The sequence below is a fragment of the Planococcus citri genome, chromosome 2, assembly GCF_950023065.1.
Source record: "Planococcus citri chromosome 2, ihPlaCitr1.1, whole genome shotgun sequence".
NCBI lineage: Eukaryota > Metazoa > Arthropoda > Insecta > Hemiptera > Pseudococcidae > Planococcus > Planococcus citri.
In genome coordinates, this window is record NC_088678.1 from 3,683,187 (window position 1) to 3,706,037 (window position 22,851).

The following is a 22,851-nucleotide window of genomic DNA, read 5'->3' on the forward strand; positions in this document are numbered from 1 at the left end:
GAGCGAGATTGACACAGTAGCTTTCGCTCAGTGGAATAAAATATAAACTGTCCTGACTTACCCCAATTGGGGGAAGTCAGAACAGGCTAAACTTCGCAGAGGCGTAGATCACAAACCGAGCGTCCTAGAAAAATTGCATAGAAACAAAATTGTAGAGAATTTAATTCTCTTTGAGATCACTCTCATCAGATTTTCACTAGGACGCACGGTTCGTCCGCTATATGCGAAAAACTAAGAAATAGAAAGTCTGTATTTTAGACCAAATTCAAAATAAGTTCAAAACAACAACAAAATACAATTGAACCAAAGACATCTAAAATGAAACTGAATCGAAAAAATTTTTATGCCGTGATGAAGTAGGGGTAGTACCCTCAAGTCACCTTTAGTGGCACTTCGCCAGATATAAACCTCTAGGCGCTAGAGCAAGTTTTCTAACTTACCCCGAATTCCAACTTCCCCCGGTGCACCTTACCTAATTCAAAAATCCCAACGTTTCTTGTTCTACAAATTTTTGCTATCTTGTTAGTCGAGGGATGTATTAGAGATCTATAAGGTATTTCAGTTGAAATCACTTCTCAGAAAGTACTATCTTACCTTCAGAGGTGCCTCTGGAGTGGAGATGTGAGTCCTTAAAGCAGAAGCATTCTCTAAAAAATCTGGGGTTTTCACTCCGACCTCAACGCAAACCGCGTTTTATAAAAAATGACTGCCCTCCTGAGAGTTGATAATGAAATTGAAAACTTACAAAGACAATAATTCTCAACACTTACCTGCTTATTGCATTAGAAACATGGGATAAAAATAAAATACAAAGTACTCTAAAAATAATATACTCAATATCAAAAATTGAAAACTAAACTGAAAACTCTAAGAATCAAATAAAAAAATTTGAAATGAACTCGAAAATCAGCTGAAAATGAAGTTAAAAACTGAAACTGAAATTTAAAAAAGAAGTAAGCAAATTAAAAAAGTTGTCCAACTTACAAGGGAATCTCTTGAGAGGTCCGCCGCGCCTCCGATTTGAACAGGACCACGACTGTTGGAGAGAGCATGGTCTGAAACTCCCAAAATCAAATTTTCAACTGCCCAACTTCATATTTTTTGGATTTTTGGCAAACGTTTGAAAATTCAAAATTGATAGTCCAGGAGAATAAGCTCAACAAATGGGGTCATAGGGAAAAGTTTGATAACAAGCTGAATTTTGGTGTACGCGGTTTTTTTTTATACACTGAACACGAATTTTGGGTGTCCGGGTGAATTCGGTGTACGCTTTCCCTTTTTTGTGGATCCTAAACCCTCAACTTTGGTTTTTTTTTTGCGTGTACGTCCAAAAATATGCATTTTTATAGAAAAATGCTCCTCATTGATTTCATTCCACTCTGAATTCCCCGTCGAATGAGGGATCAGCGAAGTTTCCAACCCCAAAGTAGGGGTGGACGTATGGCCACTCAAAAAGAAGAGACGTTTGGAAAATTTTCCAAAATACTCGTACATAATTGAAATGACTCATATTCCACTTTTTATGCATGAAAAATGTATTCAATAACGTCACAATCTTTAACAAGGGTCAGTAGATATTCAACAGAGTCTCATGAAAGCTCACCAAATATTACAGACCCGTGTTTCCATGCACGTCATCTTTGTGTGACCATAGGTCCACCTTGGACTTGTACGCAAAAAACCTAATTTGGGGGCTTAGGTTCCACAAAAAGGGGAAAGCATACGTAAGATTCACCCAGACACCTCAAATTCGTTTTCAGCGTATTAAAAAACCCTGCAGAGGTGTAGATCACAAACGGAGCGTCCTAAAAAAATTGTGCAGAAACAACACTGTAGAGAATTTAATTCTCTTTGAGATCATTACCATCAGATTTTCACTAGGACGCACAGTTCGTCCGCTATTTGCGAAAAACTAGAAATAGAAAGTCTGTATTTTAGAACAAATTCAAAACAAGTTCAAAACAACAACAAAATACAATTGAACCAAAGACATCTAAAATGAAACTGAATCGCGAAAATTTTTATGCCGCGATGAAGTAGGGGTAGTACCCTCAAGTCACCTTTAGTGACACTTCGCCAGATATAAACCTCTAGGCGCTAGAGCAAGTTTTTCAACTTACCCCTAATTCCAACTTCCCCCGGTGCACCTTATGTCATTTCTGTCAAAACCCAAAGCCACTTTTAGGGTTCTACTGAGCGATTAAAAATTTGTGAACTGTTCATTTTTGGGTTAGCTGGCGTTTTGAAAATATTTCGCATTATTGATGCCAAATTTATGTAAATTGAAAAATATCATTCCTAAAACTGAGGAAATATTTTAGAATCAAAAAATTGAGAAAAATCGCCAAAAATTTAGGAAATTTTTTTGATTATTCGAAGTTGGCAATAATGACCAAAAAATTCCCACCAGGTGTGTTCCAAAATATTTCCTCAGTTTCAGGAATTCCCCTGACACACGAATATGAAGTTACATTTACAGTTGAACCCTTTTGAAGGCCCACATTCAAATTGATTTTTTTTTGCTTGATGATAATTGATAAGGTACATACCTATCAACAACATTTTACATAATTTTGATCAAATTTTTCAATGATTTATTCATGCCAAAAAGCCAAAAATGAACCAAAATCAAAAGTAAGCATTTATTCAAGTTGGTTAATAGGTCATGTGAGCCATAAAAAAATATAAAATGTTGGTTTTGGTGTTTGAAAAGATTCACTAATGAACCTTTTTGTGTTTTTTTTTTCATATTTTATGGTTTTTCAACAGTCACAACCACTAAAAAAACATGTAGATAAGGTGCACCAGGGGAAGTTGGAACTCGGGGCAAGTTAGAAAACTTGCTCTAGCGCCTAGAGGTTTATATCTGGCGAAGTGCTAATAAAGGTGACTTGAGGGTACTACCCCTACTTCATCACGGCATAAAAATTTTCGTGATTCAGTTTCATTTTAGATGTCTTTGGTTCAATTGTATTTTGTTGTTATTTTGCACTTGTTTTGAATTTGTTCTAAAATACAGACTTTCTATTTCTTAGTTTTTCGCATATAGCGGACGAACTGTGCGTCCTAGTGAAAATCTGATGGAAGTGATCTCAAAGAGAATTAAATTCTCTACAATTTTGTTGAACGGCAATTTTTCTAGGACGCTCCGTTTGTGATCTACGCCTCTGCAAAGTTTAGCCTGTTCTAACAGTTTATATTTTATTCCACTGAGCGAAAGCTACCGGGTCAATCGCGCTCAAATTTTCACCATAGGTTAGGAACCCTTATGGGAACCTACATAACAAATTTGATCCATATTGGTTCATTAGAAGAGGAGTAACAGCTGGTCAAAGTTGAAATTGCGAAAAATCATTCAGACTTGCTCCGGTGCACCTTATATGGATACTTATGCTAAGAACAAGTTTAATTTTCAAAAAATTATTTAACCATCTAAAACTTGTTGCACACCGCAATTGAAAATGTCTCAAAAAATTTGAAAAATCATGTTCTACAGATAGACATTTTTTTCAAGACGAAAAACTCAAACCTGACCAAAAAAATTCTCTCTCCAAACAAGGATAGGCAGTTATATATTCAACATTCTGTACCAATTTCTAGACCTGCAGTAGTGGTGTACTCCTGTAATCCAAGTTCGCGGGCATCCCTTAACAATAACAGACGCGAGGGGTAAAAGGAGACCAGCACAGGTAAACAACTAACATTAAGAAAAACATAGCAGCATACAGTAGGTAAGGTACATGAGACACCAGGCACTGAGAACTGGTTTCTGTTGTTTGAAGGTAGGACAGGACAGTGGTGAAAATGAAATATCGTTACCTTAATGCCAAATCTGAGTATGTCCATACAAAAAAGTACGATTTTACGCATCACTGATAAGGTTCGGATATGCTCGGAAGGGTTCGTTCAGTTCTGATTGAACATCGGTCAGCTTCGTGAATCTTCGGTGGTGCATTTTAACTGTACTCGGATGCAAATTTTTCAATTCAGGGCTTCCCAGAGTCTTATCAGTGACGCAAAACGACGATGATTTTTTGGATGGACATACTCGGATTTGGCATTAAGGTAACGATATACTTTACATAAAAATGTAAACAATACACATTCACCAGTACACCTGTATATGTGTGGTGAGGGGTAGGGAATGGGCTCTTCATTGGACTGCAGTTATGGGGAAGCAAGATGAGAAAGAACAATAGCCCTTATTCATTTTTTTTAAATGCAGGACATTTTGTTGAGAATTCGCATTATACCTCTTGAATGGGAAAACAATTACCTAACCTACATAAAAGATGTGTACAATGACGCATGCATAGGCTAATCACTGAATGGTGGGACTGCCAAAGTCAGCATTTACGCGGTTGTCAGCAGGTAGGGTGCATCTTTGCAACCGAAAAAGTGCTCTAGAAGTTGATTTTGTATTTTTTTTTCGAACCAAAAAAATATGCTGCCAAAATGAAGGTACTATGTGCCCCATTCAGAAAAGTGCAATTTTGAAATTTTCCCCTTGCACAAATGGGGGGGGTGGACCCTCAAAAAGGTGATTTTGGGGACATGATCGGAACCACAAAAGCCTGACAGGGTTGTGAGGGGGGACTTCTCTCGATGCCAAATATGTGATTTTTTTCGGTGATACCCTGCGCAACTGCATATTAAAAGTTCCATTTTTCATGCTATATTTTATTTTAAGAGCGAAATATCTGCATTTTTCGTCAATTTGTTGACAAATGGGGGGGGAGGGGGATTTTTTTCACACATTCGTCTACACATTGGTAAGATATTTTAAAAACGCAAAAATGTTCAATTTTTAGGTTTCTGATGGTACTTTTGCAATAAAAATAACACTTGTAATTTTTTTTTCTCGAAAATGAAAAAAAGGCCCCTCTAATTTTTTGATATGTTATTCTATATAAAAAGGACCAAAACTGAGAATGTTTTCAGAATTTTTACTGGGGGACATCGTGGTTATATTTAAATTAGAAGTTTTTAAATCAATTTTTTTAGGTTTTTAAAAGTGGCAACACCGATTTTGACACCATTCGTCGATTACCCTCTCAAATGTACTACAATTTGAAAAAAATGTTGAAAATTCTATACCACGTACAACCGGAGCAATTTGCAACTGAAATTTTCCATTTTCGGCCATTTTGCAGAACTTTGAAGCGCCACAGCTCCGTCAAAAAAAAATCGAAAAAATGTCCGGTTTGCGTTATTCGTCATTATTTGATGACCTCTACACATGATTTGAATTTGAAAAAAATCGAAGACCCCTCGTGCAAAAATCCGCCGATTTGGCATGGAATGACCCATTACTTTACATTTGGAACTCGAAAATGACCGAAATTGATAAAACAGCAAGATTTCAGAAAGCTCTACAACACCTAAAAATCATCCGATTAATTCAAATTTTCACAACTTATGCATTTCAACTCATACATTCCGTTTTTGATACCAATTTTCATTTTTTCAAAATTTTGGGGCCCCAAATGGGGGGGGAGAAGGGTCAAATTTCAAAATTTTCAAAATTTGATTTCAAATGTTCAGAACACTTTATGAGTACAACCCAACTCCCAAAATTTCATCAAGAGTGGTTCAGCCATTTTTTCAGTTGCTCTCTTATTGAACATTACGAAGAATTTTACAAAAAATTACAAAATTCTGCTGAAGTCCAAGTCCGCGAATTTTTATTGTAGAAACTTCATTTTGGTCTCAAAAGAAAGCGCTTGAAAAATTTAAAAAATATGTACTTCAAATTTTCTGATTTAACAAGCGCTTTCTTAGTAAAATGAGTTGGCGGCACGCGTGAGATCAAAGGCGAGTTCCTTGTAGAATATCAGTGTCACGCTCAGGCTCGATATGTTGTTTTCCTTCGTTCGTTTTCGTTTATAATCGTTGTTTTCGTTTTGCATTATTGTCTGGGAGGAGGGCGGGGTGGGGCACGAGTGTGCCCCTGGATTTTGGTAGGTATCGCGGTTATCGAGTAATCCACTGCTGAAATGGATGATATTTCAAGTTCACTGAAAACTTTGCGACACCCCCATCAGCCTTTAAAAAAGGGCTAGAGGGCTGCGATTTGCGCGATTGGTCATCCTTTCAAAAGGCCTTTCCGCAGAAAAAATTTCAAAAAAATCGTCGACCCTCCTTACCACTTCTTGGTCAGTAATTTAGAAAGTCAAAGTAAATCACACAACGTATGATTTATTACAATTCTCATTGTAGTTCCAGATTGGGTTTCTAACGATCTCATAATCGAGATACATCAAGTTAAATTTAGAAAGTAGGTAAACCTACTTGAGATTTGTAATTAAACCATATCGAGCTAAATAAATATACTAAGTCTAAAATCAGACTATCTCATTTTATACAAATAGGTAAATCAGGTCGCATATAAATAAATGCATATCGTACCTAAAGAAGGGTTTAGGGGTTCTCACTACATATCGTATACCATTTGCACCTCGGTGCTAGGCTTTAAGCTGCCATCATGATACACATCTCGAGATAAAGAATACTCCACCAAAACACTTCACGGTAATTCAAGATAATTAAAAGTCAATTCAACTAAATCATTGTAATAAATTCTTCACTTTACAATGATCACAAAATTCATATTACACATTATAAAAATCAATATTAATAAATGAAAAATCAGAACGCATAAACATACGTTATATCATTATAACGGAAATTCAAACAGTTAGTTGATCTGGTTTCTTACGTAGGTGAACTCAATTAATTTTTACCAGAATCAACTAACGAGCTCTAGTGTCGTTTTTCTTTACTTATAGGAATCCTATATAGGTAGGTTAGATGGTATCTATACTACATATGTATATATTCTCCCGATAGGCAAGGAAAAATTTCTACTGAGAAATTTTTAAACAATACAAAAATATCAAAAATATCAAAAAGGAAAAACAAAAACAATAATTCTATCCGAGATAATTAATCAAAAGATATCTAGACAATCAAATTAGTAATCTACAACTATCGAGAAAATCAGTCTTTTAGATTACATAACAGAGTCAAAAATATCATTAAACTAAGATCACAATAAACTATCTTTGAAAAGAGATCATGTAATAACAATAGGAATACATATAAATTGAGTTTAGAACTATCTTTAAATATCACAACTCTATCAAAATAAACACAACAAGAATAAACTAATAAACAAGATAACGTAGGCATAATAACAGATCAGTACAATAATACTCGCATCCTACACAGGTACAAAACAAATAAGAATAGAAAAACATGATCGAAAACTAATTCTAATACATAAGCATAATATCGAAGGTACGAATAACAAGCATGACTATCGAGATACATCTTCAGAATCATAAAAATGGCACGAGATGATCAAATTCACGATTAAGCGCTTGATTGGACATATTACGCAGCGTATTAATAACTCCAAGCGGCCGAATATGTACGTAATATTCCTGACCTAACATCGTTCTTGGTTTTGGATGGTTCGGAGGTCCATTGATAGCGATTTTGAGAGGTAGCTATTTGATCTCAATGACGTTATTGAGCGCAAAGTTTCGTCCAAGGATACACTGATCGTAAGTGTTATCATTGATCATGAAATTGTTGTGATGAATGTCGAACTTATATTCATCGAGAGCCGGATTGAGACACATCGGAACCGTAGCGTAGCTCGAAATACGGATTTTGAACGAAGTTCTCCAAGGAATGAACAATGTCTGTTCCGAGGTGAATTTCCGTATGAGAGATTGATCTTCTTGCTCTTCGACTCATTCAACAATATTTCTCGAGATAACGGATACTGGAAGTCTCGCATCGTAGAGGGCGTGAACTTCTTTTCCACCGATCTGAATTTTCACTGAGATTAAAAACGGATGAGTTAGCGATAGATGCGTATAAATCCATCGAGTTGGAAACACTAACTCTCGAGCTTCAGTTGAATTTCGAATAGCGAATCGGACGCGATTAAAATGTTGCGTACAAGCATAGCTTTCCGTAGCAAATCGTGGCCATTCATAACTTTGCCTACGATGTTCTTCCCAGATAGGCACACTGACGTAAAACTTGTACCGCAAACCATTATCCAAAGCATGTTGCACCTTCCGAATTCTGTTATACTTGACGAAAATAAAAATCACTTTTACAAGAAAAAACACTATATTTATTGTTACGAGAACTGCGAACTGCGACGGCCGTTTCGGTACAGCACGTACCATCTTCAAGGCATGAAAACAGAATGAAAAATTTATTACATAGTATTCGTCGAGAGATTAAAATTACGTGAAGTGCTTAGGATAAAGGGAGGGGGGTAGGTACATTCGTTTGTGTAAGCGGAAAGCTGCGCAGTAGGTTATGTTGGATGCTGGTTGGAGCTTTGACGACTTCGTTGAGGACATTGTAATTGTTTTTGGTATGTTTGAATACCTCAAAATCTTCAAGCGCATCAAGACGTTTGCCTTTATTTTCCACATGCAGGATTTTGAAGTCGAAATTGGAAGAGTGGTTTTTGGAGAGTAGGTGGTCTGCAAATGTAGAGATTCCTGGCTTTTTATTTTTCCAAGCTGCGAGATGTTCGTTGATGCGGACTTTAAAGGCTCTACCAGTCTGCCCAATGTAGACAGCCTTACAAGTGCTACATTCAAGCCTATAGACTCCACTTTTCCGATCACTAGGTATTTTGTCCTTATTGTTGCAGAGGAGATTGGCAATAGTATTCTTCGATTTAAAGGCAAACTTTACAGGCTTTTCGAGATCTAGGTACTTAAGCTTATTATTTAAGGAGTTCGTGAGTTTACAGGTGATTGGTCCATTATAGTTAAATTTTTTCCAGATTATCTTACTGTTAACATCGCGGAGAGTCGTCACCTTAGCCTTAAATAGCACATTTTTCCTCCTACACAGAAGTTTTTGGACCATCTTTGGGGGGTAGCCATTATTTTTAGCAATTTCGTAAATGGTATGAAGTTCTTTGTGGAAATTAGGCTTAGACAGAGGTACACTGAGAAGGCGATCTATGAGGTAGCGGAGCCCCGCTTGCTTGTGGTTAGAATGGTGTACCGAATTACTATTGATGAGTATGTCCGAGTATGTGGGTTTACGAAATATGTCGAAGTTGAATTTACCATGATCTATAGATATAGAGATGTCTAGAAAGTTGATGTTAGCACCACCTATTTCTAAAGTGAATTTTATAGGGTCAAAGATTGAGTTTATATACGTGTGAAATTCGTTCAACTGAGATATGGTACCTGTCCATAAGCCTAATGTATCGTCTACGTAACGATGCCAGAAGATGAGGAGGGAGGAGAGGGGGTGCGTCATGATTATGGATTCAACATGCGCCATGAAAATTTCGGCCATATGAGAAGCGATAGGCGATCCCATTTGGAACCCATTTGGAAATTGGTAGAAGATGTCATTAAATTTACAGATGTTATTGTGCATAACGAAGGATACGAGCTTTTTGAGTTGGTCAGAAGTATTATGGTCTAATTCGGATGCGTCAATGAGATTGTGAACAATTTCTTCGCATTTGTCTAAAGGTATTTTTGAATATAAAGAAACAACATCGAAGGAGAAAAGTATAGCATTGCTAGGTATAGGAACGTGAATGATTTTACCGAGCAGTTCAGACGTGCTTTTTATCTGATAGGGAGAGATGAATGGAACGTTCACTTTCAACATTTTATCAATGAACCTAGCGAGATTATAAAGCGGTGTGCCGATGTATGAAACGACTGGGCGGATTGGCATGGTAGGTTTGTGTATTTTTAATAGTCCATACAAGCGGATCGGGATAATAACTCGCAGGTGGAAATGCAAAAACGTTGGCATTTGCAGCTCGATAAAACGAATGCTTGAGTTCATGCTTATGTCCCTCAGGACAGATACCATATACCTGTTAACAATCAAGGAAGAAACACATCTCTGTTAGCACATTACAATTATCTCGATGTTCTAAAGACAACTAATTAACTATCTAAACATCTTAATCTATCAGCGGGGGAGGAGGGTCTGGTGGCTTTTCCTTGACAATCTCATAAATTCGAAGATGACGAATGTTTTCTCGAATTTTCTTCTTAGGATTGTCGACTAACTCGAGCTCATAAACATTATCATGTTTAATTGCAATAACTCGAAAAGGACCGTGCCATTTGTCAGAGAGTTTCGATGCAATGCCAGCTTCTTTATTCGATTGAATCCGTCGTTTTGCCATAACTAAATCGCCAATTTTTAATCGAGTTAAATTGTTATTCTTATTGAAATATTCGATTCGCTTCCGCCGATTATTTTCAGTATTTTCTCGAGCTTTTTCAATAAGATTTGGCGGTAGGATTCTGGTTTTAATAATATCGACGAGAGGATCTGGAACGAGACGTTTTTTGACTAACTCGTACGGAATACAACGAGTTGTCATATTTTCAGTAAAATTCATTTTTCTCTCGATATCAGGTAGAATACGAAACCAGGATTTTTGACGAGCAGAAACGTATTTTCTCATTGATGAACCGATAGTAGCCATAACTCGTTCTGCTGGGTTGCTCGAAGGAGTATATCGTGATGTATATCGTAAATGGACATCCTGAGCTTTCCAGTGATCTCGCCAAAGAAATGATGAAAATTGGGGACCATTATCTGACAATATCACACGAGGTTTTCCGAATTCTGCTATCCATCGATTATATTTTTCAATTACGACTTCGGTATTACCTCGTTTGATTGCAAAAAGTTTCACGTATTTTGTAAACATATCTTCGATAACAAGAATATGTGACGTTCCAGCTGTACTTCTTGGAATTGGACCGAAAATGTCTGTACAGACGACTTCGTTAAATTCAGTCACAACGTGTGACTTCATTGGTCCTTTCAGCTGTCGAGATAAACTGGATGCTGTTTGGCAAGAGATACAACGAGTGACAAATCGATACACTTGAGTGGTGAGTGATGGCCAATCGAAGTGTCTGCGAATCACCATTATGAGTTTCGTAATTCCCAGATGGCCATATTCGAAGTGGTAGTGTTTGATGACATCGAATTGTATTAACTCGGGAATATAAATTCGATCTAGTTCGTCTTGGCCTTTAAATGTATACAAGCCAAGTGTCTCGTCAAATTGAATTTTCTTGGATTTCTTTATCAAATATGCAGCTAATTGAGCATCGTTATCTTGAAGCGTTCGTAATCTTTGAAAATCAGAAAGAAGATTTCTCGGCATGTCATATTTGAAAAGAAAGATGGAAAAATTTTTTTCATTATCGGTGATATTAAATGAGTATCTCGATAAGAAATCTGCTATGCTATTGTCAAGACCAGCAATATGACGTATTTCGATGTTGAAATTATCGAGATACAATTGCCACTTGAGTACACGATTTGGAAGTACATAAATCATTTTGCTTCATGTAAGTCACAGCGATATTATCTGTATAGAGGAATATTTGAAAACCTCGCAGCATATAATAATTTTTCGAGAATGTGTACATAATTGCAAGCAGTTCTAACTCCATCACTGAATAACTTCGTTCGCGATCTTTGAGTATTCGAGATGAAAACGCGATTGGAAGTAAGATTTTATTTCCATCTCGAACTTGTTCTTGCATGATTACTCCAGCAATCGCTTTAGAACTAGCATCCGTGTAAACATAGAATGGAATAGTGCTGACTTAACATATCCCTTATAGTAAATGTAGGTAACGTGTATAAATATCTTAAAAGAAGTAGGCTAAGTGCACTATGTACTCGCGCATACAAGGCGGCACCCTTCTTGAAGAGAAAGGGTTCGCGAGCCGTTAACAGTTATGGCTCGAGATAGGGATTCTTGGTGACATTTATAGCTAGAGATAGGATTTTTGGGCATAAATTAACAAAATCACATAAATTCTTCAAATTTATGTGTACTTAGCAATTATGCTATTGGTACCCCACTAATAGGAGTGGAGACTTGACCATCTCAAGTCTCTTTATAATACCGATCTTTGTGCTAAAAGAACCAGAAATGTTTTGTCTCTTGTCTCGGCGATTTGTGGTTGTCAGTTCTTTAGTAGGATGTTGATAAAATGTATGCCATGGGAGCGCCTCTAACAAGGAGACCATGGCAAAGTCCTTTTGTTTTCTCCATCTCTCTTGATGGTAAATGGCCTGAACAATTTTAGATTATTCAAAGATATTCTCGATTAATTACTAGTGTACCTTTTTGATATTTTGGGATGTATCCAGACATCACCGAAATATGCAAAGTGTTAAAATGGATCTCTTTTAGTTAAGCTCCATCGATCGCCTTATTATTAGGTAGGCACCCGAAAGAGATGGAAAACGTGTACAGTTTGTCGTAAGTGGTAAGATACACTTATTTTATTAAATTACAAACCCTTCGCATAGATTCCGAGCATGATGTCATAATCTATGATGATTAATATTTATGTTGTTTTCTCGTGTAAATACTATTAAAATTACCTATTTTCGCATATCCTATCTTTCACAGGTATTTAGGGTAAAATCTCAAGTCAGATTATTGTTTCTATTTTTATGATCTACGTCAACACACACATGGCGAGATCATCTTTAAAATAAATTCATTTGTTTCATACTTTCTACTAAAATTAGAGAATATTACGTATGTCGATGAATTTGTGTGTAAAATGTAGATATACCTTGTGAATAGAGCAGAGTCTTATTTATTAGGTATCTTCTTTAAATGATGTATAGGGCAGATTAGTCAAACTACACCCTTCTGAGCTATCTAGGTATTGGCAAATATTCCCCGCGCGCCTAAGGAGTATTTCTAATCTTCACCACAATTGGTATAGGATCTTTTCCCCCCTATATATCGTAGTCGTTCCAGTCTCCCCCATATCAATTTTAGCAAAAATTTGCCTCCTTTGACAATTTTACTAGAAATTCACATGTTTTGAAAATTTTGACACAAATGGAGAATTTTCATATTATTGCGCTAAAAATTGAGCACTTCTTGACTATTTTGCCAAAAATTGAAGCTTTTTGACACCCCCTCCCAAATTGGCACTTTTTGACTAGTAGGTATATTTTCTATCCTTGGTACATAGTTTCCAACCGGAATTTTTCAAACTCTGCGGGATATTAGTAAACAGCTAGACCTTCCGAATTTTCTGCATCCAATTTAAAAAGAATCGTGATTTTTGAAAAAAGCATGGTCTGGAACCCCATAACCAAAATTTCAAGTGCCTGGAGTGATTTTTCGACTTTTGGCAATTTTTGGAAAATTCGAAATTCATTATTTTTGCCCAATTTTACATAACTTACTTTTTAAAAAAAAATTATACCTAGGTATTTATTGTGTGAAAATTATAGACATTAGTCCAGAAAGTAATAGGTACTTCTCCGGAATTTTATAATTGAACCCCCTATTGTTAAAAGGGCATCATTCCACTTTTTTGAGGTATATGAGTTATGCACTAGGTCATATTCTTGAAGGGTAGACACATCTGGGGAACTATAGAAAGTACTCAATCCACAATTTTTTCTATGGTTTATGGGCGATCGAAATATGCAGTTAGTGTTAAAAAGTATTCATTCCAAAGATTTGTGACATTTTACTGGAAGGAAATTTTATTCTCTACAATTTCGTTCATAACCATTTTTATTGTAGAATGTACCGTTCGCCCAGAAAATCAACTTTAATGTCAAAAAATGTGAATTCAAAACTCATATTTGCAAAAAAGTTGATTTTCTCATCTTTTGACAATAAAGTTGATTTTCTGGGCAAACGGTACATTCTACAATAAAAATGGTTATGAACAAAATTGTAGAGGATGAAATTTCCTTTCAGTAACATGTCATGAACTTTCGGATTGAATATAACAATGGATGTTTATTTCAATTTTTCTGATGAAAAAAACACATTTTTTTTCGTTGAGTGTTAAAAGGGCACCATTCCCGATTTTTGAGGGGGGCTGGTGCTTTTTGAGGGGGGTTCAGGGAAAATTTGATATCAGTAGTGGTTGAAGGATGTTGAAATCTATCTATGGTTAAAATTTCATCAAATTTGGTTGATGCTGTGAAGAATGAGACAGTTTTTTTCGATTATCTCAGAACCACTTTTAGTGGAACGGTTACCTTTTAACAAAACAATAGCCGGTTCAATTTTTTCAGAAGGCGTTCAAATTAATCTGGGCGGCTCAAAATCGAGTTGAGACTTTTAAAGATTTATCCACATTTGAGCTGATTTCCGGATGGATACTTCAAGTGCGTTTTTTTGATCAGAAAAACGAAGAAATAATTCAAATATCAAAACTATTTGTTTGTGAAGAAATTTTTGAAATTCATGTCTGTATCTCGTTCTAAAACCAACCCCCCCCCCTAAATCCAAATTTCGTAATTTCGAGTTATTCTGTAGCCTCCAGCCCGATTTTCGACTTCACCAAAATTTTAAACTTTTTCCGAAGGGCTTGCAAATTAATTTGGACAGCTTAAAATCAAGTTCCTTGTGGGTAATCCTCTATCTGCTTTAAAGATTTATTCACAATTTGAGCAGGTTTTCAGGCGGACACTTGAAGTGCATTTTTTTATATCAGAAACTTTACGAAGAAAAGAATTCAAAAAATCAAAACTTCTCTGTTTGTGGGGAAATTTTTGAAATATACACGAATGACTGTATCTCGTCTAAGACCAACTCCTCGAATCTAAATTTTGCAATTTCGAGTACCTAATTCTGGAGCCTTCAGTACGATTTTTGGTTTCTCCAGTATTTTAAAATTCCTTCAGTGGACGTGCAAATTAATTTGAGCAGCTTAAAATCGAGTTCTGACTAATCTTCTACCTGTTTAAAAGATCTATCCTCATTTGAGCTGATGTAGTAGGTATTTCATTAAAATGATCAAGTCAGTAAGAAACCTATTTGGATTTCAATGTTTTTCCTATTTTTCTCCAACTGCCTGTTATCAAAACATTCCCCAAAAATAATACTTCCACTTATTTAGAAAACGATGTTGTGATTTTATGTAGAGATATTTTGGTCCAAGTAGGTATATGTGTAGGTATATTTATAGGTATGACTATGTACTTTGATGCTGGAACTGTTTTTCTAATTTGATAACGAGTACATTCACACTCGATTTCTTAATGAAATATTCGAGATTACGTAAAAGCAGGGAAAAATTGAGAAAAATTATACATGGTTCTGGTTGGTCGGTAATTCCAAGAATCGATCCATCGCGTCAAACCGTCCACTCGTCTTTGAAACGAATTTCGATACAAAAAAAGTCATCCTGAATGCAAATTAACAGGAATAAAAATACAGATGAAATGAGATTAAATTCATACAAGTATATCGTATACATTATATCAATGCTGGTACCTCTACCTACCAGTTTTTTGTTGAGCGATCATACTACGAGTATATTCAGGTGTATTACTAATATCGCAATCGTTTAGCATAGAACTTGTACTCGTACCTACATGGTATCTGCAGAATTGATATACAAAATAAATGTAATAGCTTATATCGGATACTTTTATATCTATACCTATGTGTAAAATACATATTTTTTACTCGCACATCTCTAATATATTTATGGCATTTTCCGGCTTTAATCTTGTTTTGATAGTTAATACCGCGCGCTGTTGAACACTGAACAGCCTATAGATAAATTTTAATAAGAATAGTCCGAGTAATTTGAGATGCACTTTTTTTTTCGCGCATGTACAAAATTTATAGGTACCTAGCTTATACCTACCTACCTGTTGCTGCACTAAATCAAGTCGCCGCTGGTGCTCGTTGCTAATCCCGTAGTGGTTTTTTAGCAATGATGGCGATATTTAGCATTATGCGAGGTTTTGTACAGTAATTGATTTAAATTAAGCAGTAAATTAAAGCTTAGGTTTGATATCGATGTAGAATGTAGGTAGGTCTGTGTAACAGGTTGGTATATACATACCTAAGGTATGCATATGATATGAGAATATATGGCCTAGAAATAGGTAGGTAAATGAGCATTTTTTTGCCTTTCTAGAAAAGTGAAAAATTCTAGGTATTTTGCGAAATCGGAAATTATTTCGAATATTTTTAAATATTGCTTTCTAAAGAGGTTAAATTCATCCAATCACTAATTTAAAACATTAATGGTATAGTTTATTCGGCTTGAATGTCGAATTGGATTAATTTTTACCGAGAGATGATTCAACAAAAATGTTCAAATTTTAAGTAACTTTATGATAGGTATTTTGAAAGGTTTTTTTTTTAATGGAATCGGCGCGACCTTAGGAAGAAACGTGACAATTCTCCCTCCCCTTCAATTGTTGAATTTTATGAGAAAATCCCTTATTTTTTTGATTTTTCCTTCGCTAAAAAAAGTTGTACGGAAAGCTTCTCTGAGTTTAAAAAAATTGAAAAAATTCAATTCATTTCCGGTCACAGTGTATCATACCTATAAGAGAAAAAAGTAAAATTCAAAAATGTTTCTCACCTAACCTAACTGGAAAGTTTACAAATTTTTTCAAAACAAAAATTTGTTTCAAAAAATGTATCATATTTTTTTCAACAAAGAAAATTCGAATTTAGCGATCTGTTGGTTATTTTTTGTAAATTTCACAAAATCGTGAATTCCATGATTGTATTACCTACATTACTTGAAATAATTTGTGAAAATGAAATCTGAACTTCAAGGAGTTGACGATGAGATGGGTACAACTTTTTTTGGGCTTGAAGAAAACTTTTAAAAACATACCTAAGGAATTAGTTGCTCATAAAATCCAACAAATTTAGTGAGGGCTTTGCTCCCTTGAAAATGTCATAATCCTATTTCAAAAAATTTCTTACCTAATTTATTTACAAAAAGAAAAAAATCAAAAAAGATGGTTCCTGTAATTTTTTTTAATTTTTTGATGACAGTTCTGTTTTCATCGCAAAAATAAGGATATTAAGCTTCTCGAATTCAAGCTTCAGATTTTGAACTTCCTAATTACTTTCTCAAAAACTCCACAAACAGATTTTTTCCAAACTCAAACATACCCTATTGAGATATAAAGCTTCAAACTTCGGCAGTTTGATTTTTCAAAAAAAAAAAAAAAAGAAATGGCTATATTTTTAGTACGAGTTGAACAGAAATTTGACCTGCGACCGTAAGAACGTGGTATTTACGGGGTATGCTTATGCAATTGTATTAACTTCAATTGGAGGATCCCGAATGAACTTTGTTTTTGGTTCAAGTTGACGTGGAATGTCAATTTTTTTACTCGTATACATAATTTATATAAAAATTTAGGAAACACTTCTTAGCTGTCAAGGGAAGAAAAAGTACTTTGTCGTTGTCGTGTTCCTATTAAGAAAAAAAAGTTGAAAACTCAAAACGTTTTTTATTTTAAAATTTCAATAATACGAGTATGGTGATTTTTATTAAAATGTAACTACATTTATGCCAATTTAGTAATTATCATTTTGCGAAGTTTAGAGTATCAAAAAATGTTTCAAATTTCAGAATTTCATGGTCTTTTTTTTTCGTTTTTTTGTTGGATTTTCCCCCGTTTTAAGTAAGTAGCTTAGATGTTGCTTTAGTTCTTTGGCGTTTCAACAAACTTTATTTCATAAATTTTCATTTTTTTCTGTCATTATTGATCTAAATATGAAGAGTGATATTCCAAAACTCGCTTTGTCCATTTTTGTCAAAGTTGGGTTTTCAGCGGTACCTGGTAGATGAAGTATTAACTCACATTCCTACATCATCAACCTACCAAAATGAGGTGTTAAAGTCACCTAAATAACCAATTCACTAAAAATTTTAGAAAAAATAATGTTCCAAAACGCGCTTTGTGCATTTTTATTGAAATTTTTTTCAGCAGTATTTAGTGGATGAAGTGTATACCTACACTCCTACATCATAAATCCACCCAAATAAAGTGCTAAACTCGCCTAAAAATCCAATTTACCCGTTTAAAGGGAAACTGTTTTTCCTCTCTCCTGAAAAGTTGTGAAAATGGACAAAGCGAGTTTTGGAATATCACTCTTCATATGTATTTATTTTTTCTTCAAGTTTCTCAATTTTTCATTTTTATTTTTTCTAAATTTAAAATACTTTACGTAACATAAGGTATGAAATTACGAATTTTCCAACATTTCAACATAATATCGTCAGGTTCTTTCTGTCGTGTTAACAGAAAATTCGGCAATCTCCAGACAACCATTTGCCTTTTTCTCTCTCTTTTGAATTCCATTTTTCTATCGCTCCGGATATTTAAATTGGAGCCTTATTGTGACATTTCGTCCGCTTAATAATTGATATTTTTTCCAAATTTAGTTTAAAATTATTTTCCAGTCTCCAAAACAGTGAAACGGCTTGAAGAACTTAAAAAATCTCCATTTAGTGGTCCCCAAGATAGGTGGAAAGTTTATCTAAAATTCACCTGCTCATTTTTCTCTTTTTGGAGTACCTACTCGAGGAGAGTCTGCATTTATTTTAAACTCAAGTGGGTGATAACTGATAATTTAACGAATATAAAAAATCAGTTTAAGAAAGTATCAAGAGTGACTTTTAAGAACTTATTTTTTTTTAATTTCGAAGCTTCGGACTTGAGCTTTCACAAGGGTTGAAGATCTGTAATTTTTGGCACGTTCATTTGAGCCAAAAATTTGACATTAATTTGAATCCGTAATTTGAAGACGAAGCGAAGGTTTATTGGTAGGACTTGGTGGGATGAGGGGGGGGGGCTGCAGAAGAAAAATTGAATTAGATATTTCAAAAAACTGTAAAAAATCGTCCGAATTAATTTTTTGATAAAAATTTTTCAAAATTATAAAAATTATTGCAAATATTCAAATACTTTGAATTCGAGTACGAGGCAGTATTTCGATCTTGCAAACTTCAGATTGTTCCCTGATTCTAACACGTGTCCAAATAATTTAGAAAATTATGCTTCTATTCAATATCAGCATAAGAACGCGTGTTGGTTGATTTTCAAGGTGACAAATTCGTAGTGATAGGTACCTACCTACCTACCTACCTTATGTAGGTAATTGTTTGTTACTGCTCGTTTTAAATGTTTCGAACATATTGTCGAAGTGTAATTTTCATTAGCGAATATTTCCATATCGAGTGTACCATGCTGTATGGCTTCGAATGGAAGCTTAAAAATTAACTGTGTTGCAATTAAGGATAATTGATACCCTGACACCTTTACTCGAACAACTTTTACTTTCGAAACACTTGTAGGTACAAATCCCATACTTACAGCACAATATAAAAATGAAAGTTCATCGTCGCGAGTCATTCAATTTTGTGAAAATTCAATACCTTCTTAATAGGGTACCTAATAGGTAAGTAGATATATGTTTTTTGAAGTTGGTTTTAAAAATTTTCACTCGGTATTTTAAAAAAGTTATATTTCAGCTCAAGCTTTATGCGGAAGACTTGATACGCAAAGCAATCAGCTTGAACTCTCCGAGAGCCCAAGTAAGAATTTACCTAATCAAATTTTCAAAAAATAAATACTTCATTTTTCTAAAAATTATTAGCTATTTTAATGCTTAATAAACAACATAATATGGAAAAGCATTAAATACGTGATGTTTTATTGCGCAGGTCTTACCGATAGTCCATTTTTGTCCTGCGTGCTGCTCATAAATATTTCCGCATGCAGTGCAACGTGTTCTATGATCGGATCAATTTATGGCGAACCGGTTGCTTCGGGTATCTGTAGTGAATATGGCGAATGCATGTGCAACCTTTTACCGAAAGCCTCTATGGAAGACTACTGGAATAAGAAATTTGACTGCAGCTCGAAAAACGTGCTTGGAGAAATCCTTAAAGACAGGGCACTTTATGATAAAGTCCGAGCTATACTGAAAAAACCATTTCAAACGTATCAAGAAACCGTATCCGCTCTAAAACCGCTCTTGAAAGAGAAACAGCTGAAAAATCTTCAGCCCAGGGACAAAGAAGCTCAGAATATATTCGTCGCTGATGATAAATTTAAAGCTGTTGAAGACTACGTTGGCAAGAATCTAAAATCAGAGAAATCTGCAGATGGTAATGATACTAAGAAATACCTTAGCAAAGTGATACACAGTGCTGACGGTGCCTACTTCAATCGTATCTACCAAGAAGTATGTCGCTCACAAAATAACCTTTTGATCGAAGCTCTCAATGAGCGCAACAGAAACCGTAACATCAACTCCAATGCCTGTTCTGTTAAAGAAGATGAAGGAAACGTGATCCGCCTGATAGATGTAGCAGCTGTTAATAAGTTGATCAAACTATCTTCTAGTAAACCATCTAATCAAAGTGATTCAAACGATGATGATGAACCATCTAATCAAAGTGATTCAAACGCAAATGAACCGAAGAAACCAAAGAGCACAGCTCGATCTTCGAAAGCTAAAGGTCCTTGGTGGAAGCTACGAGGACTCAAAAAATCAGAAATTGGAGAACTCAAACAAGGCAACAAAAATTGGGAAGTTGACGGTTACTATTATGTTTTTTTGAAAAAGACTAGCTCAGGATTGTCGCTGACGTGGCATAATGAAAAACATGGAGTTGATATAGTAATGAATAATGTCTACGGCGATGAAATCACCCAACAGTGGGATTTCCCAAACGCCTTTGTTGAACTGAATAAGAAGATGGATGGAACAAGAACTCAGAAATGGGTGTTCAAGAATTCCACTTATGAAGTTACCATAAATTCCAAAGGAAAAATACAACGCAGTGAATGGGAAGGTAAAGAAAAGAAAAATTTAATTAAGAAGTATAAACGAGCAATTAAAACTTGGTGCGGTGAAAACAATTATATTATAGGCGAAGATAATTGTATTATTTATTGAATTGAAAAAAAGAAGCAACTGTTTGGAGTAAGATGGTCTTCATAGCATGACATTTATGGGAAATATAAATTCCTTTTGACTAACTGAGTTTTATTTTACATTTTGGTAGGTACATGTACAAACTTACAACGTTGAAAGAAATATTTTACCTGTTGAATACCTAACAAGAGTGGTATCCCAAACCAGTGGAAAAATTTTTGAATTGGACATAACTAAATCAAAAGAACAGGAGATAATACGTCACCAGCCAAAATTCTTGGAGCAGAAGGGCATTTTATGATTTTTGGTGAATTTTTAAAAATCAAATTTGGGTCAAAAATTCGAAAAATTCAAAATTTTACCGAATTGATGTAGAAAGCTGAGATTTGGTGTGTCTGTGCACCGGGTCATTCCATGTCAACTCAACCAAAAAAAGGCGATTTTGAAAGTCATGTCTTTCGATTTCACTCAATTTTTTTTTACAATATATACCCACCCAGTAAGTAAGAACCCCGCAATTAGTTTGGCCGCAGCCCACTGAGAGGGCGGGTGGGGGGGGCTTCCATTATTTTCACATTGTCTCGAGCTACTCAACTTCAGCAGAACATTCCTCCGAAACTATGATACATTGATCAAAACTGATTTCACAGTTCGAAAGGGCATTGCATTTACTACTTTTTAAGCGTTTTGAAATTTTCAAAAGTTGAAAGTTGAACTTTCAAATTGAAAGTTGAAATTTCAAAATGGCGCTGTAAGTGGGAGCTACCATTTAAAACTTTGAAAACATTTCCATAGATGTACCATTTGATGCTTTTTTGAAATATTCAAGTTTCGAGATGGGATCTCTCAATGGAGGGGGAGCATCCCCACCCCCAATTTTGAGCGAAACTTTCGAAAGAAAATCTGGGGCATGTGATATATCGAATTCTATGTTTTAGGTGACGCTGAACAAGAATATGACGTCATATTTTTGATAGGACCCATCCACGGCCCCCAGCACCTCCCCAAAGGGGGTAAAAGTTCAAAAAAGTGTTTTGTTTGGGTGACACATGGAATAGTATGTTTTTGATGACGCTGAACACGAATATGACGTCAGATTTTTGATTGGACCCCATCCACGGCCCCCAGCACCTCCCCAAAGGGGGTAAATGTTCAAAAAAATGTTTTGTTCGTGTGACACATAGAATAGTATGTTTTTGGTGACGCTGAACACGAATATGACGTCAGATTTTTGATTGGACCCCATCCACGGCCCCCAACCATTTTTTTTGGACTTTTACCTATTGAGCGAGGTTCTGGGGGCCATAGGTGCAGTCGATTCGAAAAACTAAGACAATATTCGTGTTCAGCAATATCGAAAACATACTATTTCATGTGTCACACGAATGAAGGTGCTGGAGGCCGTGGACGAGTCTAATCAAAAATCTGACGTCATATTCGTGTTCAGCGTCACCAAAAACATACCATTCCATGTGTCACACGAACAAAACACTTTTTTGAACTTTTACCCCCTTTGGGGAGGTGCTGGCCGCTGGGGGCCGTGGATGGGTCCTATCAAAAATCTGACGTCATATTCTTGTTCAGCGTCACCTAAAACATAGAATTCGATATATCACATGCCCCAGATTTTCTTTCGAAAGTTTCGCTCAAAATGGGGGGTGGGGATGCTCCCCCTCCAATGAGAGATCCTATCTCGAAACTTGAATATTTCAAAAAAGCATCAAAAGGTACATCTATAGAAATGTATCCAAAATTTTAAATGGTAGCTCCCACTTACAGCGCCATTTTGAAATTTCAACTTTCAATTTGAAATTTGAACTTTCAATTTGAAATTTGAACTTTCAATTTGAAAGTTCAACTTTCAACTTTTGAACATTTCAAAACGCCTAAAAAGTTTTAAATGCAATGCTCTTTCAAACTGTGAAATCAGTTCTGATCAAAGTATCATAGTTTTGGAGGAATGCGCTGCTGAAGTTGAGTAGCTCGAGACAATCTGAAAATAATGGAAGCTCTCCCCCAACCAGCCCTCTCAGGGGGCTGGCACCAAACTAATTGCGGGGTTCTTACTTACTGGGTGGGTATATATATATTGT